Here is a 27,130-nt window from a genome sequence, read left to right as displayed (position 1 = left end):
CTGTCAAATGCTCTATAATTTACAAAACCTTGTTGTTGTTAGTCACCATCATGTCTGCTCTGACTCACGGAGACCTTAAGTATAATAGAACAAAACCGTGCCCAGTCCTGTGTTATCTTTAAGCAGTTTGAGTCCATTGTTTTGGCTATTGTGTCAATCCATCTCATTGTGGGTTTACCTTGTTTTCACTGACTCTCCAGCTCTTTCGCTACCAGCAGAAGAATGTGTCCCATGAAATAATTTAGCATTCTGTGTCATGGGCTTGAAGTAATTGGTAGCCCTGGTAGAACAGTAGTTAAGCGACCAGCTGCTAACCATAAAGGTTGTCAGTTCGAACCCACCAGCTGCTCCAAGGAAGAAAGATATGGCAGTCTGCTTCTGTAAGATTACAGCCTTGGAAACCCTATGGGACAGTTCTACTCTGTCCTGTAAGGTCGCTAAGAGTTGGAATTGAATCACTGGAAGTGGGTTTGGTTTTTTTTTTTTTGGAATGGAGGAAGGGGCTGTGGTGGTTTAGTGGTAGAATTCTTGCAACGCCATTCCTCTTCAATTTGTCATTCCTGGCATAGTAAACAAGATGATTGTTTGATTCAAAATGGCCAATGTCACTCCATTTCAGCTCACTAATGCTTAGGGTATTGATGTTTTATGTGTTTTGACAACCTAGTTTTCCTAGATTCATACTTCAATACATTCCTCCTTTCAATTATTAATGGTGTTTTTAGCTCTTTCTTCTCATTTTGAGTAGTGCCACATCAGCAAGTGAAGTTCCCAAAAGCTTGACTCCATCCAAATTATTAAGGCCGACTCTACTTTGACGAGGCAGCTCTTCCCCAGTTGTATTTTGAGTGCCTTCCAAACTTCCTCCACATGTCTGTCAGTTTGTTGTACTGTGGGGATTTGTGTTTTGCTATGATGTTAGAAGCATGCCACTGGTATTTAAATGCCAGCAGGATGACCCATGCTGGACAGGATTCAGTTGAGCTGCCAGACTAAGAAGGACAAGGAAGAAGGACTCAACAGTTTACTTCTGAAAATAACTAGCCGGTGAAAACCTTATGACTAAAAAAAAAAAAAATTTTTTTTTTTTTTTTTTTTATGACTAGCAGGGGAATATTGTCTGATATAGTGCTGGCAGATGATCCCCGCAGGTTGGAAGGGACTCAAAATATGACTGAGAAAGAACTGCCTCCTCAAAGTAGAGTCTATCTTGATGACATTAGTGGAGACAAGCTTTTTTTGCTGATGTGGCATGACTCAACATGAGAAGAAACAGCTGCAAATATCCATTAATAATCAGAATGTGGGATGTATGATGTATGAATCTAGCAAAACTGGAAATTATGAAAAATGAAATGGAACACATAAAATCAATATCCTAGGCATTAGTGAGCTGAAATGAACTGGTATTGGCCATTTTTAATTGGACAGTTATCAACTCTACTATGCCGGGAATGACAAATTGAAGAGCAATGGCATTGTACTCGTCATCAAAAAGAACATTTCGAGATCTATCCTGAAGTATCAGTGATAGGTTGATGTTCATATGCCTACAAGGAAGACCAGTTAATATGACTGTTATTCAAATTTACTCACTAAGCACTAAGGCCAAAGATGAAGAAATTAAAGATTTTTACCAAATTCTGCAGCCTGAAATTGATCCAACATGCAACAAAGATGCACTGTAATTATTGATGATTGGAACGCAAGAGTTGAAAACAAATAAGGATCTGCAGTTGAAAAATAGGGCCTTGGTGATAGAAACAATGCTGGAGATCACTTGATAGAGTTTTTCAAGACCAACAACTTCTTCATTGCAAATACGTTTTTTCACCAACATAAATGACGACCATACACATGGACCTCGCCAGGTGGAATACAGAAATCAAATTGATGACATCTGTGGAAGGAGATGAAGGAAGGGCTCAATATCATCAGTCAGAACAAGGCCAGGGGCCAACTATGGAACATACCATCAATTGCTCATATGCAAGTTCAAGTTAAAACTGAAGAAAATTAGAACAAGCCCACGAGAGCCAAAGTACAACCTTGAGTATATCCCACCTGAATTTAGAGACCATCTCCAGGATAGATTTGACACATTGGACGTTAATGACCGAAGACCGGACGAGTTGTGGAATGACATCAAGGACATCATACATGAAGAAAGCAAGAGGTCAAAAAAGAGACAGGGAAGAAAGAAAAGACCAAAATGAATGTCAGAAGAGACTCTGAAACTTGCTATTGAATGTTGAGCAGCTAAAGCAAAAGGAAGAAATGATGAAGTAAAAGAACTGAACAGAAGATTTTAAAGGGTGGCTCACAAAGACATAGAAAAGTATTATAACGACATGTGCAAAGAGCTGGAGATAGAAAACCAAAAGGGAAGAACACTCTTAGCATTTCTCAAGCTGAAAGAAGTGAAGAGAAAATTCAAGCCTCAAGTTGCAGTAGTGAAGGATTCTACGAGGAGAATATTAAAGCACACATTAAACAACGCAGGAAGCATCAAAAGAAGATGGAAGGAATACAGAGTCATGATACCAAAAAGAATTGGTCGGTGTTCGACCATTTCAGGAATTAACATACGATCAGGAACCCATGGTACGGAAGGAAGAAGTCCAAGCAGCACTGAAGGCATTGGCAAAAAACAAGGCTCCAGGAACTGACAGAATATCAATTGAGATCCGTCAAGAAATGGATGCAGCACTGGAAGTGCTTACTGGTCTATGCCAAGAAATTTGGAAGACAGCTACCTGGCTAACTGGAAGAGATCCATATTTATGCCTATTCCCAAGAAAAGTGATCCAACTGAATATGGAAATTATCGAAATTTTGCTGAAGATCATTCAAAAGTGGCTACAGTAGTATATGGACAGGAAACTGCCAGAAATTCAAGCCAGATTCAGGAGACGAAGTGGAATAAGGGATATTATTGCTGGTGTCAGATGGGTCCTGGCTGAAAGCAGAGAATACTAGGAAGATATTTGCCTGTGTTTTACTGATTATGCAAAGGCATTTGACTGTGTGGATCATAACAAATTATGAATAACATTGAGAATGGGAGTTCCAGAATACTTAATTGTGCTCATGAGAAACCTTAGACAGATCACAAAGCAGTCGTTTGAAGAGAACAAGGGAATATTGCGTGGTTTAAGGTTTGTATCCTTTCACCACACCGATTCAATCTGTATGCTGAGCAAATAATTCGAGAAGCAGGTCTCTGTGAAAAAGATTGGAGGAAGACTCATTAACAACCTGTGATATGCAGATGATACAACCTTGGTGCTGAAAGTGAAGAGGACTTGAAGCAATTACTGAGGAAGATCAAAGACCACAGTCCTTAGATGTCTTCTCAGATTGTATGGATTACACCTCAACATAAAGAAAACAAAAATTCTCACAACTGGACCAACAAACAACATCTTGAAAATGAAGAAAAAAGTGAAGTTGTCAAGGATTTCATTTTATTTGGATGCACAATCAACACCCATGGAAGTAGCAGTCAAGAAATCAAATAACACACTGCATTGGGCAAATCTGCTGCAAAAGACCCCTTTTAAAGTACTGAAAAGCAAAGATGTCACTTTGAAGACTAAGGTGCGCCTGGCCCATGCTATAGTGTTTTCGACAGACTTATATGCATAGGAAAGCTGGATAGTGAATAAGGAAGACAGAAGAATTGACACCTTTGAGTTGTGGTGTTAGTGAAGAATATTGAATATACCATGGACTGCCAGAAGAACAAACAAATCTGTCTTAGAAGAAGTACAACTAGAATGCTCTTTGGAAGCAAGGATGGCAAGACTGCGTCTTACATACTTCAGACATGTTATCAGAAGGGATTATTCCCTGGAGAAGGATATCATGCTTGGTACAGTGGAGGGGGGGTGAAAAAGGGGAAGAGCCTCAACAAGATGGATTGACACAGTGGCTGCAACAATGGGCTCAAGCATGGCAACGATTGTGAGGATGGCGCAGGACCAGGAAGTGTTTCATTCTGTTGTACACGGGGTCACTATGAGTCAGAACCGACTCGAAGACACCTAACAACAACAACAACATTCCAACCTGAGTGTCTTATCTTCCAGTATTATATCAGACAACGTTCCACTGCTATTCATAAGGTTTTCACTGGCCAATTTTTTCAGAAGTAGACTTCCGGGTCCTTCTTCCTAGTCTGTCTTATTCTGGAAGCTCTGCTGAAACCTGTCTACCATGAGTGACTCTGCTGGTATTTAAAATACCAGTGGCATAGCTTTGAGCATCACAGGAACATTCAAATCACCACAGTACAACAAAATGACAGACAAGTGGTGGATTATGTTATAGTTTTTCCAAATTTGTTACCATTGGCAGAAACTGGGTAAAGGATACACAGGGTATATCTGTCTTAGTCCTTACAACTCCATGCAAATCTCCATATCTATAATTATCTCAATAAAAATTTCAATTAAAAAAATCCTTAGATTAGAGATGGGTAGTTGATTTGGATCACAGGATTACAGGACACTTTCAGGAGGGAACAGTCCCTTCAGAGGGTGCAGACAATGAATTACTTCATATGGCCCTTCTAGCTGTGGTCTTTGTGATTCACACATAATGATTGAGTGGGACTATGCAAATAAGGTATATGGAACCTGTGATGGCTGGGGTTATGTGTCAATCTCGATAGGCCATGATCCCCAGTATTGTGTAGCTGTCCTCCATTTTATGTGTTGTAGATCCTGACCTCCACATATTGATGAGGCAGGATTGGTGTAAGGTGTGTCTTGGGTTGAAGCCTTGCAGGAGAGTGTGATTCAAGCTCCACCCTTACTAAAGTTACACCCTTACCTGGTGTATGGCCTGCATCTAAGATATATATGTGTGTCCTGGCGAGGCTCTCTCTCTGCATCTGGATCCCGTGTTTAGTTCATGATCAGATGACCTCCCCAGAGGCCTGCTGTTTGACCTGTCAATTCTGGGATTGGCTGGCCTCCACAGCCCCTTGGGCCAGCATTCCATAATGTGACCTGATTCGCCAGCTTCTGCATCCTTGTGAACCCTCAGCCTATGGTCTGAACTGCCGGATTGGGTTCATCAGCTCCTGCAGCCATATGAGCTGGGAGAAACCTGTGTCTGACCCACGAATTTGGGACTTGCCAGTCTCAACAACCATGTGAGCCATTTCCTTTATACGGTTCGGTTCATGAGTTCTGTGAAACATTGCACCAAGTTAGGGAACCCAAAAGTTAGGGAGAGTACTGAAGGGAGAGGGAGTAGTTGATGTTAGAGATGATGTGGTACACCAGCTTGGAAACTTTGGACATTTGGGACATATTTAACCTCCACCTTATAGAAACCAGCTTTGTGCTGATCCTTGTAAAAGAAATTATTTATTTAGAAGGACATCATGCTTGGTAAGGTAGAGGGTCAGCGAAAAAGATGCAGACCACAGACAAGATGGATTGACACAGTGGCCGCAGCAATGCACTCAAACATAGCAACGATTATCGGGATGGCACAGAACCAACCAGTGTTTCATTCGGTTGCATGTAGGGTTGCTATGAGTTGGAACCAACTCAACTGCAGCACCTAACAATAATACAGGGAGAAGGAGCAAGTAAATGCCTCTGGACTGATCGACTGACATGTTTCCATTCTCAGGGTCCTCACAAAGTCATTTTCAACAATGTAATGGCCAGCCATAGGTAAGACATAATAACTAGCATTAAGATATAAAACTGGATAACTTGTATGTACAGAGAAAGACAAGATAAAATTTATAGGAGGCATTCTGATTATGCTTACAGTATGTAGATCAATAGCAAGAGAAAGTTCACATAGGAATTATCTGATAACCGTCAATGTAAGGATATCATCCATCATTCAGTCATTCTTAAACTTTTCCACTGAAATGATCCCTAACAACAGAGGAAAGCAGATGGATATATGGATGGGGGATTGTTTGCAGCCAGAGGGAGCCATTCAAAATCTGAAATATATGAATATTCATTATACATAGTACATATAATACATCTGTTTACTGTAATATAAAAATATTATTTTTAACTTAAAAATTTTCATTAAATATTATGTGAAAGTTAAGTAATTTAAGTGAAATTGACCTCCAGCAAGATGATTATACTATGGCCCATGTGTGCCCGGTATGTAGTACCCTAGTGTGAAAACCATGGTTCTACATTTTCTAAGAATTTCAAATTAAAATGCTCTTTTAAAAAATGTCCAAATGCCAAACTATGAGTCTCTGCTCATACTACTACTTTCATCTGGAACACTTTCCCTAGCCTTCCTCCCCACGAATCTCTCTCCAGCTGTGCCTTAGGTTTTAGGTAAAGTGCTACCTCCACGAATCCAACTCAAATTTCCTGCATCAGAATGTATTTCCTTCTTCTCTGTACATTTAAACCTACCTCTTTCACAGTGGTTTTCCTCCTATTTAGGTATGTGAGTAATTCAAGCATGGGATGAGTGTGCCTACCTAATGGTATAAAAACATGAGGCCCCAGGGCTTGGTCCAGCCACACTTCTCCCCACGGGGGATCTCATCCACTCTTATCGCTTTAAATAAACAGTGTAGAAGCTGAAAACGCTCCAGGTTATATCCCCGCCTCTGTCCTCTCCCTCAACTCCAAACTTGTACAGGTAGAACCTGACTTATGATGTATTTGTTATTGCCAACTGCACTTTCAACCACGTTTTGTGAGGTTCTACTCTGTCTTATAGGGTCGCTGTGAGTCGGAATCAACTCGACGGCAGTGGGTTTTTTTTTTTTTTTTTTTTTTGGATCATTAGTAACATGTATTACATACAGTGTTGCTGTGCATAATTTGCTGATGTTATCATTCTCAGATGTTCACTTAAAGATGTTCAAAGATCTATTTATAAAGATACTGATAATAAAAGACAATAATAATGAAAACTAAAAAAAAAAAGAGAAATTCGACTTACATCAGAACCAACTTGTGACAGAATCATTGAAATGGAACCCCGTCATAAGTGGGGGACTACCTGTATATCCAATTGCTTACTCAACATGTCCACTTACTTGTACAATAAACAATAGAAGCCTTGATCCCTAACCCTACCTCAAGCCTGCTCCTCATCTAACTTCCTCATCCCACTCAATGGTCACGCAATCCATCCAGTTGCTTCAGTCAGAAACATCAAGAAGCCACCTTAGATTCTTTTTTTCCCTTATGCTGCCCTTATATTTAACCCTCAAAAGAGGAAGATGCTTAACGAGATGGATTGACACAGTGACTGCAACAATGCACTCAAGTACAGCAACAACTGTGAGGATGGTGCAGGACGGGGCAGTGTTTTGTTTTGTGCATAGGGTCACTTTGAGTTGGAACCGACTCAATGGCACCTAACAACAACAACACCACTTCAATCCACCAGCAAATCCTAACAATTCTTCTGCTAGTCCATCCCAAATTCACTCTGGGCCCAACCATCATCATCACACACCCATTACATATTTCACCACAGTAATACCTTTCAAATTTAGACCCAGCTTCCATTTTTACCTCTTATCCAACTTCTATTCAACCTGTTATCCACATAGCAGCCTAAGAGATCTTATAAACCAAATCATATTACTTCCTACTTAAAACCCTCCAATGCATTCCTATTACTGTTAGAATAAAGCCCAAACTACTTATACTGATTTTAAAGAGCACCGCTGGTTAAGTCTTAGATCTCATCTTAACTACTTAACTCCCTTCACAGGTCCTCCAAACTTCTGTTCCTCAAATATTTCAAGCCTGTTTCTGAACTTTGCTCTAATGGTTCCATCTTCTGGAAATGCTTTTCCCTCTGATTGTCCCCTGCTTGCTTCTTATTCCTGACATTCAGATCTCAGCTTATACAGCATGTCCTCTGAGAGAGTACACCCAGTCTAAAATCAATACCGAGTTACTCTCTTGACCTTAAATTATAGGCATAGCATTTTTATAATGCCTTTGTTTGTCTGTTCCACTGGAACAAAAGCCCCATGAGAGCAGAAGCTGTATCTGTCTTTTCAATCCTTACACCCCAGCACCTAGAACAATATCTGGCACAAAATGGGAACTCAAAAGTTTTGTCAAATGAACGAATGAAGTAGATCCTCAGTAATTGTTAGTGTTCTTTTGCCTTTATCCAATGTTCTCCTTAAACAGGTCACAAATTCCTTGAGGACAGTGATAGGTATCATTCACTTGTATAACCCCAGCACTTAGCACACTGTAGGCACTCAATAAATCCATGTCGAATTGAGGTAAATCCCCATTCCTTGCTTGTAGTTTGGTTTTCTGCTGAACTCAGTGGAGTTGACCAGGTAAGACTGGAGAGCTAGTCTCTGGTTTTCTAGTGAGCTAAGAATGCCCTTTGAGGATAAGATTGGCTTTTGAGCATCTTTGCCTCTCTTTCTCTTTTAACCTTTTGCCTGCGGTTTCTGGACTCTAGAGTTTTCCAGAATCAGAACTGAAGGAAGTACAAACAGCTGAAAAACCTGTTAAATTACATCACCTGCCTCTGGGAATTGAGACATGCTGGCTGGGTTTGACTAACAAAAACTAAGATTTGAATCTTGGGTTCAGATAAAATTAAGATGAGAACAACTCCCACGGCTTCTTCAAATATCAGATAACAATTCTTGGATTCAAAATTTATTTTTAAATTATTTTCAAATAACTTTCAGCCTAGTAACTCTGATTAAACATGTCATATGCAGATAAATAATGTATTACTGCCTGGATTAAATGGGACTGATTACTACCCTATATTATAAGCTCCATTTCTGCATCTCTCCACTTTTGTCGCTGCCAGGATCATGCCTAGGGAGATGACATTCGATGTTGTTGTTGTTAGGTGCCGTTGAGTTGGTTGTGACTCATAGTGACCCTATGAACAACAGAACTAAATGGTGCCCTGTCCTGTGCCATCCTATGTTTGAGCTCATTGTTGCAGCCACTGTGTCAATTCATCTCTTTGAGAGTCTTTCTCTTTTTCGCTAACCCTCTACTCATCAGCATGATGTTCTTCTCCAGGGACTGGTCCTTCTTGATAACATGTCCAAAGTATATAAGACAAAGTCTCACCATTCTTGCTTCTAAGGAGCATTCTGCCTATATTCAGTAGGGCCATGATTCTTGAAAGGGATTTGCTCACTCATGGCCATTCAGAAGAACCATGATTCTTGGAGGGGTTTTATTCACTTGTGGAGCACTATCTAGCTTTCCGGTGTGAACAAGGTTTGTGACATTACTGTTTATCAAAAGGAAACGCTGGTTTCGGAGAGTTAGCAAACAGGACAACAGAGAGAATAGTGAGTGATGTAAATCTAAAGGCATGCAATAAGTCACAACCCAGTTCTGCCTTCAAATCTCCAGTTCCCACTGTGCTCTTTTTTCTTTAGTAAGTAGTTTGCAATTTTTCTCCCCAATGGCAAGTCATTCTTATTACCTCTGGGACTGGAGTGGGTGGGTGAGAAATGAGGGAAGTGGAAAGTAAGCCGTGTTTGAAGTGACAGAGGTCAGTGAGGAGGGACTGAGCAGAGCAAGACAGGAGGATTAAGAGGAGCCAGAAGGTAGAGATGGAAACCAGGTGGAGAGCTGGCCCCAGGTAAACCTACATGTGCCAGCCCTCCTCCTCAGTCAATCCTGAGCCCCACAGTGCTGCTGCCCATTACTAACCGTCCTGGAGCAAAGCTACCTAAAGAGGACAAGACGGAAGAGGTGATCAGCTGTCATTTCTGCTCTAATGATTTGGGCAGAAATGCCTCCTAGAGTGTCCCAGAGAAAGGAGTAAAACAAAGATTGTCCTCATACTCTTGCTGCTAGAGTCTAGCAGACACCTAATCCCAGGGAAGAGAGGCAAAGGGCCTCAGAGTGCCCGGTACCTCCTGGGTACCCAAGGCATATGTTTGAAAAACATAGAAACAGAGAAGGATGGGCATAGGGATAGGACAGTAGGAGGTAAGGAGGGTGGAAGAGAGAGGGAGGGAGGAAGAGATACACAGATAGGAACAGTGATGTGCTGTTAAGTGTCCAACAACCAACACTCTGAAAAAAAGAAGGCTTGCTTTGCAGTGTTTGCTTGTTTGATTTTTATGATGTGAATACTTTCTCACTGTGGCTGATTTCAAGACATCCAAGTGACGTTACCAAATGTAGAGTTAGGAAATGATGTGCCAGTATAAGCTGGTACCAGCACACCACTGGATGGGTGGGCAGATGGGTGGACAAATAGGTGAATGGATGAAGGGAAGTTTCCATTGTTCATCCCTTTTTGCTCACTCATTTGCAACTGATCTAGGACCCTTTCTCGTCACCACTCCCAGCTACTCATTCATACTCAAGTACGCACTGCCTGAGAGTCTGCTGTGGGAATGGGAGGGAAAAGTGGCAAGCTCCTTTATTGTGATGGTTACTGCCACAAAAGTTTGTACAAAGGATAGAGTAGGTATCATCTGTCTCAATGACGAATAAAATAGCTAAGACACAGGAGGCAGAATGTGACTTGCTAAGGTCATACAAGGGCCAGTTGATAACTGTGGAAGTTCTCAAAATGCAGGTCATCTGACCCCTAAGCTGAACATTCTCCTACAGCCAGCCCTCTGCTGCTATGGTACCAGCACTAGCAGTGAGTATGAACTCTACCTCTTCATTTGTGAATCATCCAGGCTCCACTGTCTCCCACTGGTGAATTTGAAAAGCACTCTCTCCTGCTGGCTGCCCCAAAGAAGGCAAACAGCAACCTAATTAACCAAACAAACCAGCCCTGAACGAAATTCCAATATACACAAAGGCCTTTTTTTCCTTTTAGCTCTCCTGTCCGCTTTAGGTAGCTTTGCTCCAGGACAGTTAGTACGTCCATCCGTCAGGGATGTTCTCTTTATTCCTGAAAAATCTGTGTTGATAGAGACAAAACAAAACAAACAAAAAACAGTTGTCATTGACCTTCCAGAAGTAGGTCATCAGGTATTTCTTCTAAGCCATCTTCGGGTAGATTTGAATTACCAGCCTTACAGTTAGCAGCCTAACTCTTAACCATTTGTGCCACCCAGGGACTTTGGCAGAGATGGTGGGGACACTCAGAAAGGAGGATACCACAGATAACCTCGTTATTGTTACAAAATTCTTTTTTTAAGTAGGACTATATATTATAAGTCTTGTACTATGTAAATTATTTTATCCTTTTTCTCACGAGTATTTGTACTTTAAAAGAGGAAGACCAATATTCTGTAATGGCCCTCTCCACTATCAGTGCTTTTGGGAGTTGGAGATCTTTTTAGCTGGTGGTTTGTCATCTACTTTGACCACAAGGCCAGCGTAGTAGCCAAGAATAGATTTAGTTTAGGAGGGAGGAAAGGGAAGAAGCCTCCACTTGGAAAAGCATTGCATTGGGGATTATCATCTTTTCAACTTAATCTCTCTGACATGGATCCTGGTTGGGGAGAGGGGTAGTCAAGATGAACGACAATAGTTCAAGAGAATCCAGAGGATCTCTCTTGTTTTCTGAAATCAAAATCAAATTGGCAACATTCAGTAAGAGAAAAAAAAAAAAAAGAAACATGACCATGAGTAATTCATTTCTTCGGGATTCATTCCAGGTCACTATTTCTCTCTTACTCCTCCTCTCTCTCAGCCCTTCAGAGGCTGTTTGCTTGTGTCTTATTTCTTTTCCCCACACCCAAAGACTCTTCACAATTCGTGGCCCCTGACCAGAGCCTGTGGAATGCATAATGCCGAGAAAAGTCCCTTCTTGGTGCTGAGGACAATGTCCCTGCCAGATAGACATCTGTACCAAGAGTGGGTTCTTTTCACCCCACCCACCACCCACCCAGCCTGAGACCAGAGTGCCAGCCCCTTACGCCAATGGCTACCCTGACCGTCCTTCACCATCTGTTTCAGGGGCCAGTTTTCTTTGCTCTTTCTTCAAGCTGTCCCATGAGATTTATTATTAAATTTTCTATGATTTTAGTATCACGGGCTGCCAACAAATATGAGACAGGGATAAATAAATACTTCACTGTCATAAAGTTAGCCAAAAGTTCAGTCTGTGTCACTGAATTTCAACTAGGGTTTTTATTCAGACAGGTTAGATCCCAAAGTTAGTTAATTTGCTAAATTGAAGAATTAACCCACCTATAGTAAGAAGTTAAGATGTTGTAATTCTTAGAGGCAACACTGAGTACCCACCCAACTATACCATATCCCTAGAAACAATCTTGGCTTCAAAAGGAAGTCCAAGAAATCTGGCTAATCTGATCCTGGACCTGCAAACCGCTTTTGGTTTTTCCTCCCAATAAGCTTTGTCTTAGTTATCTAGTGCTGCTATCACAGAAATACTAAAAATGGATGGCTTTAACAAAGAGAAATTCATTCTCTAACAGTTTAGGAGGCTAGAAGTCCAAATTTAGGGTGCCGGCTCCATGGGAAGACTTTCTGTCTCTGCCGGCTCTGGGGGAAAGTCCTTGTAACCAATTTTCCCTGATCTAGGAGCTTCTCAGCACAGGAACTTCAGGTCCAGAAGACATGCTCTGCTCCTGGCACTGTTTTCTTGGTGATATGAGGTCCCCATCTCTCTGCTTGCTTCTGTCTTTTATATCTCAAAAGAGATTGATTTAAGACACATCCTAATCTTGTAGATTGAGTCCCGCCTCATTAACATCATAGAGGCAGGATTTACAACACATAGGAAAATCACATCAGACAACAAAATGGTGAACAATCACACAATACTGGAAATCATGGCCTAGCCAAGTTGACAAACATTTTTGGGGGACACAATTCAATTCATAACAGGCTTGCATCCAAAATGGCAGTGCGGAGCCCTGGTTTTTTCTTTCTGTTTTAAGTCCTTGGCAAATATATCCTAAATCATGAATAAATAAATGTATGCAATTCAAAGTAATGAATACAATGTTCAAATGTGGTCTGTGCATTGGTTGGGCAGGAGAAGGAGATAAAGAATTCTAGAACTTCCGGCCAACATGGCACTATAGGCAGAAGCAACACACTGTCCCTCCACAGCAAAGACCCGAAAGCTAAATAAAACAGAGATAAACATCAATTCTGGAACCCTAGATGTTAAATGAAGAGATAAAGAACTCAGCCAAACACCGAATTGAATAAGAAACTGACAGAGAACAGGGAGCAAAGAGAGACAGGTGTGCAGGTCCCCTATCAATGAACGCAGCATGGATTCACCATCTTGGACTCTTGTCTGAGATCGGCGGACAGGGAGTACAGGAAAGCAACTTCACTGAGCTTCCAGCAGGAGACAGAACACCTGGTAACCAGCAATATATGCTTTCCTACCCCCCATCCTTCCCCTCCTTGACCTCCCCAGCTTTATAGTTGGCTTTGGTTGCTCAGCTGGCCAGAAAGTGCAGTGTCCGTGATGCTTGGATTTGCCCCGACCACATCGGAGACTGGCAGACCAGAGTAGGGGAAAGCAGTTTCAAGTTGCTCCCAGCAGGAGACAGAGCACCAGATAACAAATGATATATGCTTTCCCACCTCCTATCCTTCTCCTCCCTGCTGCTCAGCCTCCTCTGCTTCCCACCAGTCACAGTCTCTTGGCTGGGATAAACTGGCTTTGGCCCATTGACATTTGGATTCTCCCTACCCATGCTGGCCGACTCCTGGAGTGCCATTTGTTTGTTGCTGGTATAGCTTTTTCTTTTTTTTTTTGGTTTCTTCTGTGCCTCTCACCACCTCCCCTTCCTTTCTCTAGAACACTTGGTGCCATGTGCCATCTTTGCTTCTTCTTGAAAGGCTGTGAAGCGCTGCTTGACTGGGGAACTGGTTCTGCGGCCTACACAGGCACACTGGTGGGATCCCTGGGGCTTTTGTTGTTGTCATTTTGCTTTGTTTTGTTTATTTTTTCTTTTCTCAGCTTGTGAGTCCCATCTAGCTGGGCTGTACTGTGCAGCTTGGGAGCCGCTCCCCTGTTTTGTGCAGCCATGCCAGTGGGATCCCTGGGGGCATTTCTTTTCTTTTTTGTCTTCATTTCTCAGGTTCTCAGACCTCTATATTTACCTTCTTTTCCTGTATTCTGAATACCTGGTGCTGTGTGACATCTTTACCCATGCTAGCCAGGCTGTACTGTGTGGCCTGGGAGCCACTTCCTCAGCCTTCGCAGCTGCACTGGTGGGATCCCTGGTGACTTTCCTTTTTTTTTGTTTTTAATTTCCTATTATTTATTTATTTGTTATTAATATTTTCTCCCTCCCCCCTTTTTTGTTTTTCTCTATTTCTCTGTTTCTCACCTCTTTACTCCAATGGCAAACTCCCTTAATACATTCTTGTTTGTTTTTTTGGTTTTGGCTCCTGTTTCTCTCTCCTCTTTCCAATATCCATCTTAGCTCCACACATTTCACCCTCCCTGCACATTCCTGCCTACCTGCGCCATGTGCTGAACACCACACCCTTGAGCAGCACAGGAACCTACCCTGCACTGATTTCCAGCTTACCCTGTCAGCCCTAGAATGTGCCACAAACAACCCATCCCAACCTCTCCCCTTCAGCTAGACCTGCCCTACTACACCACAGTTGAGAAACTGGCCCTGTCCATCAGACAAGGAGGTGAAAAGTATCATGCCCACAGAAGAAAAAATGACAAAGAATGCACAGCCCGCCTGCTCAGACATAACCAAATAAAGCAAAACAGCAGTACAAAACAAACAACTCTACAATCAATAAATGAAGAAAAAAAACTTTTGAATGTCCTGAAGATAGCAGACAGTATCAAAACATATTCAAAAAAACAGGACAAGATGATTCCAATAGGCCTCCAAATTAAAATACTAGATGACTTTCCAGTAGAAGAAAAAGCACTAGAACTATCTGATGGGGAATTAAAACCTCTAATATTCAGAGCGATACAAGAGTCAAAGCAAAAAGCAGACAAAAATGAGGAAAAAATAGATAAATTCATGGAAAAGGCAGACAAATTCATGGAAAAATATAGACAAAAAATGGAAGAATTCAGGAAAATAATACAGGAATGAAATGCCAAAATAAATTCGCAACTGGAAATCATACAAAAACAACTAGAAATTTAAAAGATAAACAAATAGAAATTCAAAAGATAAACAAATAGAAAGTCAAAAGATAAACAACAAGATTTCAGAAATGGACAGTGTCATACGAAGGGCTGAGGAGCAGGTTTGAAATGATGGAAAACAGGATCAGCAAAATTGAAGACAAACACTTGGATGCAACTCTGTTTGAAGAAAAATGGGAAAAAATAATGAAGAAAAATGAAGAAACCCTGAGAATTATGCAGGATACAATCAGAAGTAGAAATTTGAAAGTTATTGCAGTTCCAGAACAGGGGGATAAAACTGAAAACAGAGAGGATCATTGAAGAATTGCTGACAGAAAACTTCCCTAATATCATGAAAGATGAAAAGCTGACCATCCAAGAAACTCAACAAACCCCTAGGATAGACCCAAAAGAAAATCACCAAGGCATATCATAATCCCACTTGCTAAAACCGCAGACAAAGAAAGAATCCTGAGAGCAGCTCGAGAAAAACAAAAAGTCACATACAGAGGAAAAATAATGAGACTAAGTTCTGATTATTCAGCAGAAACCGTGGAGGCAAGAAAGCAATGGGAGGACATGTATAAAACCTTGAAAGAAAAAAATTGCTAACCAAGAATAAAATATCCTGCAAAACTCTAAATCAAATGTGATGGTGAAATTAGGACATTTCCAGATAAACAGAAATTAAGAGAATGTGTAAAAACCAAACCAAGCTTACAAGAATTATTAAAGGGAGTCCTTCAGTCTGACAGCAAACAACATCAGATCACAGTCTGAATCTAGGATGCAAGATTGTATCAGCCAGATACCAACCTAGGAAATGAACCCAAAACCAAAATAATTGCAACAGGGAACCAGAGAGGTTAATTTGTAAATGACAACAACATCAGAACAAAAAAAAAGGAAATAAATGGTATAGGTATAGGACTTTCTAATGGAGAGGAAGGCAAGGCAATACCAAGTAATGATAGACTGGTTCAAACTAGGAAGATAAAGGTAAATTTCAAGGTAACCACAAAGAAAGTTAAAAAACCTTCTTATCAAAATAAATAAATAAAGTCTCAGTAAAAACAAAAGAAATAAAAAAAAATCACAAACAAAAGGAATTCAGCACAGGAGAGTAAGAGGAACAAAGAAAATGTCACACCATGAAAAAAAAAAAGCACTACAAAATGAAAGGAATAAACTCACATCTATCAATAATTGCACTGAATATAAGTGGCCTCAATGCACCCATAAAGAGACAGAGAGTGGCAGAATGGATAAAAAAAAAAAAAAAAAAAAGCAGGATCCATCAATATGCTGTCTGCAAGAGACACATCTTAGAAACAAAGACATAAATTTATTAAAAATCAAAGCATGGAAAAAAAACATATCAAGCTACCAAAAAAAGATCAAGACTGGCAATACTAATCTCAGATAAAACAGACTTTAAAACAAAATCCACCATAAAAGACAAAAAAAAAGGGCACTATATAATGATTAAAGGGACAATCCATCATGAAGACATAACCATAATAAACATCTATGCACCCAATGACAGGGCTCCAAAATACATAAACTCTAACAGCACTGAAGAGAGAAATTGACAGTTCCACAATAATAGCAAGAGACTTCAACACACCACTCTTGGTAAAGGACAGAACATCTAGAAAGAAACTCAACAAAGATACAGAAGAGCTAAAGGGCACAATCAGCCAACTTAACCTCATAGACTTATATAGAACACTCCACCCAACAGCTGCAAAGTACGCATTCTTTTCCAATGCACATGGAACGTTCTCCAGAATAGACCACATCTTAGGCCACAGAGCAACCCTCAACAAAATCCAAAACATTGAGATAATACAAAGTATTTTCTCTGACCACAATGCCATCAAAGTAACAATAAAAAGAGCGAGGAAAAAAATTCAATTACATGGAAACTAAATAATACCCTGCTCAAAAACCACGGGGTAATAGAAGAAATCAGAGATGGAATAAAAAAATTCCTAGGATAAAACAAGAATGAAAACACATTGTCTTAGTCATCTAGTGCTGCTATAACAGAATACCACAAGTGGATGGCTTTGAAAAAGAGAAATTTATTTCCTCACAGTAGAGTAAAAGTCCGAATTTGGGGCATCAGCTCCAGTGGAAGGCTTTCTCTCTCTGTTGGCCTTCTCATCAGTCTCCCCCTCCCAAATAGGAGTTTCTTTGCATAGGGAACCTGGGTCCAAAGGATGTGCTCTGCTCCCAGCACTGCTTTCTTGGTGGTATGAGGTCCCAACTCTCTGCTTGCTTCCCTTTCCTTTTTATCTCTTGCAGTCCACACCCAAGGAAACTCCCTTTATATTGGATCAGGAATGTGACCTGGATAAGGGTGTTACAATCCCACCCTAATCCTCTTTAACATAAAATCACAAAGTGGAGGACAACCACGCAATACCGGGAATCATGGCCTAACCAAGTCAACACATATTTTGGGGGGACAAAATTCAACCCATGACATTCCACCCTATGGCCCTCCAAAAATCACATCCTTGCAACATCCAAAACATATTCACCCCATCAAGTCATGTCAAAAATCTTAACCCCAAGTCCAAAATCCAAAAATTCCTCTTCATCTGTGAAATCTAGACTCCAAGTTATCTGCTTCCAAAGGTACAATGGAAGAACAGACACATACTAGACATTTCCATTACAAATGGGAGAAACTGGAAGAAAAGAAGGAATAACAGGCACCAAGCATGTCAGAAGAACACATTACATTAGCCCTCAAGGCTTTGAAAATAATCCTCTGTTCTCTGAGACAATTTACACAATGGCCCTGTCCTCCAGACTCTAGGTATTGTCCACACTCTCCGGATTCTGAGCAGAGGACCCTGACCCTGGGCTTCAGTTCTGCCTTCCAGACCCACTGGGACAGCAACTCTGCTCCCTTGGCTTTAGGTGTCATTCTCCTGGTCCATCTTAGTAGCAACTCCACCCTTAGAAACACCAGAGGCCATGGCTCCACCCTTTGAAACCCCTGAGGTCATAGCCATATCTTTTGAGACTGAAGCAGCTCAGCTTCTTGTGTTCCTTGTCTCTTTAGCTTCTGCTTCCTAGTTTCTGGGCCTTTGGGCTCTCGGGCCTCACACCCGCATCTGCCCTGCTAACGCAAGCGTTCCAAAGCTCTGTAGCTCTACCAATAAGTGCCTAGAGGTACCCCAGTACACCAGGAAGCCTTCTGGGCACAGGCACTCAGCTTTCTTTCTCCATGGGTCGGCAAGCATAGCTCCACCAATAAGTGCCCAGAGCCACCCCACTCCACCAAGAAGCCTCTTGTGCACAGGCACTCAGCTCTTTCACTCTGTGGGTCAGCTCCAGTGCTCTCCGGAGCTGGTCTCCTTGTTCTGCTGCTGCTGATTCTCTGTCACTGCAGGTTCTTTGCTGTTACAGGTTCTCTACCACTTCAGGTTCTCTGTTGCTGCCAGTTCTCTTTTGCTGCTGGCCCTCTGTCACTGCTGCTTCTCTATCCTTTCACAGTTTCAAAACTGCTTCCACATTTTAGGTATCTGTTACAGCAGCACCTCACTCTCTAGGTACCAGATTCTGTCTTAGTTATCTAGTGCTGCTATAACAGAAATACCACAAGTGGATGGCTTTAACAAAGAGAAGTGTATTTCCTCACAGTAAAGTAGACTAAATTCAGGGCATCAGCTCCAGGGGAAGGCTTTCTCCCTCTGTCGGCCTTCTCATCAATCTTCCCCCAGACCAGGAGCTTCTCTGCACAGGGACCCTGGGTCCAAAGGAAGTGCTCTGCTCCCAGCACTGCTTTCTTGGTGGTATGAGGTCCCCAACTCTCTGCTTGCTTCCTTTTCCTTTTTATCTCTTGCAAGCCATACCCCAGGGAAACTCCCTTTACATTGGATCAAGAATATGACCTGAGTTAGAATCCCACCCTAATCCTCTTTAACATAAAATTACAAAGTGGAGAACACGAAGTGGAAGACAACCACACAATACTGGGAATCATGGCCTAACCAAGTCAACACGTATTTTGGGGGGACACAATTCAATCCATGACACACATCATACCAAAACATTTGGGACAAGCAAAGACACTCCTCAGAGGTCAATTTATAGCAATAGATGCACACATCAAAAAAGAAGAAAGGGACAAAATAAAAACATTAGCTTCATAACTTGAACAAATAGAAGGAGAACAGCAAAAAGAAAAAAAAAAAAGCCTGTGGCCACCAGAAGGAACGAAATAATAAAGATCAGAGCAGAAATAAATGAAATAGAGAACAGAAAAAAATAGAGTCAACAAAACCAAAAGTTGGTTCTTTGAAATGATCAACAAAATCAACAAACCACTGACCAAATTGACAAAAGAAAAATATGAGAGGACACAATAACCCAAATAAGAAATGAAATGGGGGACATAACAACAGATCCAACTGAAATAAAAAGGATCATAACAGAGTATTATGAAAAATGATACTCCAACAAATTTGAAAAGCTGGAGGAAATGGACAAATTTCTGGAAACACACTACCTACCCATATTAACACAAAATGATGTTGAAAATCTGAATAGGCCCATAATAAAAGTTTGAAAAGATAATTTTTAAAAACTCCCCCTAAAAAAAAGTCCTGGCCCAAATGGCTTCATTGGAGAATTCTACCAAACATTCAGAGAAGGGCTTACACCAGCACTATTCAAACTATCTCAGAACATAGAAAAGGAAGTGATACTTCCAAATTCATCCTATGAAGCCAGCATAACCCTGATAGCAAAACTAGGCAAAGACAACACAAAAAAAGAAAATCACAGACCAATATCTCTCATGAATATAGATGCAAAAATTCTCAACAAAATTCTAGCCAATAGAATTCAGCATCATATCAAAAAAATAAAATACCACAACCGAGTAGGATGCATAACAGGTATGCAAGGATGGTTCGACATCAGAAAATAAGTCAGCATAATCCACCACAAAAATAAAAGGAAAGAAAAGAATCACATGATCATCTCAATCAATGCAGAAAAAGCATTCGACAAAGTCCAACACCCATTTCTGATAAAAACCCTCAATAAAAAAGGTATAGAAGGGAAATTTCTCAACATAATAAAGGGGATTTATGCAAAACCAACAGCCAACATAATTCTTAATGGAGAGAGAACTGAAAATATTCTCCTTGACAACAGGAACAAGACAAGGATGCCCTTTATCACTACTTCTATTTAACATTGTGCTGGAAGTCCTAGCTAGAGCAATGAGGCAAGAAACAGAAATAAAGGGCATCCAGATTGGTAATGAAGAAGTTAAACTGTCCCTATCTGTGGATGCTACGATACTACATACATAGAAAATCCAAAAGACTCCGCAAGAAAACTACTGGAACTAATAGAAAGATTCAGCAGAGCAGCAGGACACAAGATGAACATACAAAAATTAGTTGGATTCCTATTTATCAATAAAGAGAACGTTGAAGAGAAAATCAGGAAAACAATGCCATTTATAATAGCCCTTAAAAAAATAAAATACTTCAGAATAAATCTAATCAGAGATGTAAAAGGAAAACTACAAAACTTTACTGCAAGAAACCAAAAGAGATCTACATAGATGGAAAAACATACCACGCTCATGGATAGGTAGACTCAACATTGTGAAAATGACAATTCTACCCAAAGTGATTTATAAATACAATGCAATCCCAATCCAAATATCAATAACCTTCTTTAAAGAGTTGGAAAAACTAATCATTAACTTTATATGGAACGGGAAGAAGCCTCAGATAAGTAAAGTACTATTGAAGAAGAAGAATAAAATAGGAGGACTCTCGCTACCTGAGCTCAGAACCTGCTATACAGCTACTGTAGTCAAAAAAGCCTGGTACAATGACAGACACATTGACCAATGGAACAGAATTGAGAAGCCAGATGTAAATGCATCCACCTCTGGTCACCTGATCTCTGACAAGGGCTGCAAGTCCATCAAATGGGGAAAAGACAGTCTTTTTAATAAATGGTGCTGGCAAAGCTGGATGTCCATGTGCAAAAAAAAATGAAACTGGACCGATACGTCATACCACATACAAAAACTAATTAAAAATGGATCAAAGACCTACAAGTAAAGCCAAAAACTATGAATTCATAGAAGAAAAAATAGGATCAATGCAAGAGGCACTAATACACAGCATTAACAGGATATAAACTATAGTCAACAACATACAAACTCCAGAAAATAAGCTAGATAACTGGGATCTTCTAAAAATTAAACACTTATGCTTATCAAAAGAGTAAAAAGAGTGCCTACAGACTTGGAAAAAAATTTTTTGGCTATTACAAATCAGAAAAAAAGTCTAACCTCTAAAGTCTACAAGAAATCCAACACCTCTACAACAAAAAAGACAAATAATCCAATTTAAAAACAGACAAAGGAAATGAACAGACACTTCACCAAAGAAGACATTCAAGTGGCCAACAGACACATGCGAAAATGCTCCTGATCACTAGCCATTAGAGAAATGCAAATTAAAACCACAACAAGATACCATTTCACTCCAGCATTACCGGCACAAATCGAAAAAACAGGAAACAACAAATGTTGGAGAGGTTGCAGGGAGATTGGAACTCTTATGCACTGCTGGTGAGAATGCAAAATCATACAACTATTTTGGAAAATGATATGGCACTTCCTTAGAAATAGAAATATCATACGACCCAGTGATTCCACTCCTAGGAATATATCCTAGAGAAATAAGAGTCGTCACACAAATAGACATATGCACACCCATGTTCATTGAAGCATTGTTCACAATACCAAAAAAATGGAAACAACCTAGATGCCCATCAACAGGCAAATGGATAAACAAACTATGGTGCATACACACAATGGAGTATTACAAAATGATAAGGAACAATGCTCAGTCTGGGAAACATAACATGGATCAATCTGGAGGGCACTATGCTGAGTGAAACAAGCCAGTCACAAAAGGACAAATATTATATGAGATCACTACTGTAAAAACTCAGGAAAAGGTTTACACAAAAAAAGAAAAAATCTTTGGTGGTTAAGAGGGAGGGAAGGGGTGGGGATGGAAAAGCACTAAATGAACAATAGATAAGTGGTAAACTTTGGTGAAGGGTAAGACAGTACAAAATACTGGGGAAGCCAGCACAACTTGTACAAGACAAGGTCATGGAAGCTCCATAGACATATCCAAACTCACTGAGGGACTGAATTGCTGGGCTGAGCACTGTGGGGACCATGGTCTCAAGGAACATTTAACTCAATTGGCATAACATAGTTTATAAAGAAAATGTTCTGCATTCTACTTTGGTGCATAGCCTCTGGGGTCTTAAAAGCCTGTGAGTGGCCACCTAAGATACTTCACTGGTCTCACCCCTTTGGGAGCAAGGGAGAATGAAGAAAATTAAAGATACAAGGGAAAGATTAGTCCAAGGGACTGATGGACCATATCTACCACAGCCTCCACCAGACTGAGTCCAGTACAACTAGATGGTGCCCAGCTACCACCACTGACTGCTTGGACAGGAATCACAATAGAGGGTCCCCAACAGAGAAGGGAGAAAAATGTAGAACAAAATTCTAACTCACAAAAAGAGACCAGGTTTACTGGCCTGACAGAGACTGGAGAAACCCCGCAAATATGGCCCCTGGACACCATTTTAGCCCAGTAATGAAATCACTCCAGAGGTTCGCCCTTCAGCCAAAGATTAGAAAGCCCCATAAAACAAAACGAGACTAAAGGGGCATACCAGCCGAGGGGCAAGTACTAGAAGGCAGGAGGCAGGAAAGCTGGTAATAGGGAACCCAAGGTCATGAAGCGAGAGTGTTAACATGTAGCAGGGTAGTTAACCAATGTCATAAAACAGTATGTGTACTAACTGTTTAATGAGAAACTAGTTTGCACTGTAAACCTTCATCTAAGCACACACACACAAAAAAATTCTATAGTTTTGAGGTATATGTCAGGGGTTGAGGGTTAGTCATAGTTTTAACAATTGGAATTACTACAAGGAATTACCCATTTCATGGTCTCCTGACCCCACTCACTATTTTGCTAATTGACTTCATTGAGGTATAATTTACACAAAACAAGATTTCCCCAATTTAAGGTGCCAGGGGTCCCCAAGACTACCCCTATATTCAGACATTCACTAGAAGGACTCACAGTACTTAGAACACAAGTTCTATATCAGATATATGTATGCAGGTATTTACCCCAGGCTAGAGTTTGCCTTTTTATTTTCTTAACAGTGTCTTTCAAAATGCAGATGTTTTTAACTTGATGAAGTCCAATTTGTCTTGTTTTGTATTTTGTTTTGTTTATGCTTTCTGTTTCCTATCTAAGAAATCTTTGCCTAACTGAAGGTCACATAGATTTTCTCCTATCTTTTCTTCTAAAGGTTTTATAGCTTTAACTCTTATGTTTAGGTCTAGAATCCACTTCAAGTTGATTTTTGTATTATAGGTTAGAGTTGAGATTCATTTCTTTCCATATGGATATCCAACTATTTCTGCATCATTTGTTCAAAAGACTATACTTGCCCCATACAATTATCTTGGCACCTGTTGAAAATCAATTCACCACATATTTGTGGGTCTGTTTTTGGATGCTTTGTTCTTTTCAATGGTCTGTATTCTTTTCACCAACACCACACTCTTGATTTCTTTGTTATCATAAGTCTTGAAATCAGGTCATGTAAGTGTTATAACTTTATTCTCCCTTCTCAAAATTATTTGGGTATACTAAGAACTTGCATTTTCATAGGAATTTTAGAGCCTGATTGTCAATTTCTACAAAAAAAAAAAAAAGCAAGAAACTTGCTGAAATTCTGATTTGGAATGAGTTGAATCTATAGATCATTTTGTAGCAAATTGACATCTTAACAATATTAAATCTTTCAATCCATGGACATGGTATATCTCTCCATTTATTAAGGTTCAGGCTCTATTCTTGAGTTACTTTAGTTTTTCCTCATCGCAAACCCCAGAATCAATCAAGGAAGACTTCTCATAGATTGAATTATGGGGAAAAAATTGGTAATATTTAATGAAAACAAAAATGTCAGTGATTAAAATCCCTTCCAGAGCAAATTGCAACTTTCATTGTACTTTATTTCAGAAAATGAGCCCTTCAGAATTTTATCAGAGAGCATCTATTTACCAAGAATATTTGATGAGGTAGAAATGAGAACCCAGGTCATTATCCTCTTACATCATACATCCACTACTCTCCCATGTTGGCAAATGAAGGGTGTCTTGGTTACCTAGTGCTGATATAAGAGAAATACCACAAGTGGATGGCTTTAACAAAGAGAAATTAATTTTCTCACAGTTTAACAGGCTAGAAGTCCAAATTCAGGGTGTCAGCTCCAAGGGAAGGCTATTTCTATCGGCTCTGGAGAAAGGTCCTTCTCATCAATCTTCTCCTGGACTGTGAGCTTCTCTGCACAGGAACCCCAGGTCCAAAGAACTCGCTGGTTTCCGGTGTTTCTTTCTTGATGGTATGAGGTCCCAAACTCTCTGCTTGCTTCCCTTTCCTTTTATCTCTTGTAAGATAAGAGGTGGTGCAGACCACACTCCAGGGAAACTCCCTTTACATTGGATCAGAGATGTGACCTTAGTAAGGGTGTTACAATCCCGCCCTAACCCACTTTAGCATAAAATTACAATCACAAAATGGAGGACAACCACTTAATACTGGGAATCATGGCCTAACCAAGGTGACACATATTTTGGGGCAACACAATTCAATCCATGACAAAGAGCAAACCCTCCAAGGCAAAGCTCGGTTTCCCTGTTTTCTTCAAGCATTTCCCTGTTAAAACCAGCTTAATTGGAAAAGCAAATATCAATGTCTAGTTGAATTGTTGACTGACTAAAAATTAACTTCGTCATGTTTTTCTTATTATATCTCATGATCACCATCTCAGGAATCTTACCAGTGAAAGCAGCTGTGAGTGTAGAGTTAACCAATGCCGAGTAGTCATGGAGAATTAGGTCTCTACAGAACATTCAGGGAAGCTATTAGCTCAGGAAGAGAGACCAGTTTGTTGTCTATGGGCTTTGGTTTCACAAGTGCTAGGAATTAACTTAATTTACCTCCAGATGAATTTCTGACGTCTCTCTGTCTTCTCTAGACATCCACTTGGGGACAGTGTACTGAGGTGAAGGCAGCCCAGATTAAGTAAGAAAAAGAAAGGGAAGGTTGCTTTTGGAGTTGAGGAGGACAACATTGGCAGATTCCATAGGAAGTTCTCTAGGTCATGGGGAGGGCCCAGGCAATCTGAGGAGATGAAGTAGGAGGCAAGGATATAGTTGGGAGGCAGATCAATGGAAGTAATTTTTCCCCTGTGGCACATTTCCCAAAATGAAGCCTTTTGAACGGTTTTAACCATTATATTTGCTAAAGACCTGACTTTTTTTTTTCTTTTCATGGAACATGTTGTATTTAATAAGCAATTGAAACATCGTGGTCAGACTGGGAAAAGTATAGTATAGAAATAAATTATATCAGTCAGGATAGGCTAAGATATGCTTCAGTAACAAACAACCTCCAAAGCTTTCAATGGCTTAAAACAATAAATACTTATCTCTTGCAAATGCATATCCATTGTGGGCCTGGGTGACACTCCTCATGTGACAGCTCAATAATCCAGATGTTTTCAATCTTGAGGCATCTCTTTCTAAACACACAATTCTAGGCACTGACATTATAACCATAGCTGGGGATATATGTGTGGAAAATCACATATCAATTCTTACATTCTTATGCTCATATTTCATTGGCCAATGCAAATCACAAGGCCACATCTAATATCAAGTGGGCTGGGAGGATTATTCCCTGTTTGCCAGGAGATAGAGAACATTAATGACGTAATCAAGGTACCTGGTTGACACAAATGGTTTACAGTCAGCTTCTAATCCAAAGGTTGGCAGTTCAAACAAGGCTGGCATTAATCCAAAAAACACAAAATAATAAACGTTGGAGAGGCTGTGGAGAGATTAGAACACTTATACGCTGCTGGTGGGAATGTCAAATGGTACAACCAGTTTGGAAATCAATTTGGCACTTTCTTAAAAAGCTAGAAATAGAACTACCATACGATCCAGCAATCCCACTCCTTGGAACGTATCCTAGAGAAATAAGAGCCTTTACATGAACAGATATATGCACACCCATGTTTATTGCAGCACTGTTTACAATAGCAAAAAGATGGAAGCAACCAAGGTGCCTATCAACAGATGAATGGGTAAATAAATTATGGTATATTCACACAATGGAATACCACGCATGGATAAAGAACAGTGACAAATCTGTGAAACATTTCATAACATGGAGGAACCTGGAAGGCATTCTGCTGAATGAAATTAGTCAGTTGCAAAAGGACAAATATTGTATAAGACCACCATTATAAGAACTTGAGAAATAGTTTAAACTGAGAAGAAAACATTCTTTTGTGGTTACGAGAGGGGAGAGGGAGGGAGGGTGGGAGGGGGCATTCACTAATTAGATAGTAGATAAGAACTACTTTAGGTGAAGGGAAAGACAGCACACAATACAGGGGAGGTCAGCACAATTGGACTAAACCAAAAGCAAAGAAGTTTCCTGAATAAACTGAATGCTTCGAAGGCCAGCGTAGCAGGGGCAGGGGCCTGGGGACCATGGTTTCAGGGGACATCTAAATCAACTGGCATAATAAAATCTATTAAGAAAACATCCTGCATCCCACTTTGAAGATTGGCGTCTGGGGTCTTTAACGTTAGCAAGCAGCTATCTAAAATGCATCAAAAGGTCTCAGTCCACCTGGATGAAAGGATAATGAAGAACACCAAGGACACAAAGCAATTATGAGCCCGAGAGATAGAAAGGGCTACATAAACCAGAGACTACATCAGCTTGAGACCAGAAGAACTAGATGGTGCCCAGCTACAACCGATGACTGCCCTGACAGGGAACATAACAGAGAACCCCTGAGGGAGCAGGGCAGCAGTGGGATGCAGACCTCAAATTCTCATAAAAAGACCAGACTTAATGGTCTGACTGAGACTGGAAGGACCCTGGTGGTCATGGCCCCA

This window comes from Elephas maximus, chromosome 2 (assembly GCF_024166365.1).
Source record: "Elephas maximus indicus isolate mEleMax1 chromosome 2, mEleMax1 primary haplotype, whole genome shotgun sequence".
NCBI classification, from domain to species: Eukaryota; Metazoa; Chordata; class Mammalia; order Proboscidea; family Elephantidae; genus Elephas; species Elephas maximus.
The sequence above is the reverse complement of the archived record's forward strand: the minus strand, read 5'-3'. Positions refer to the sequence as shown.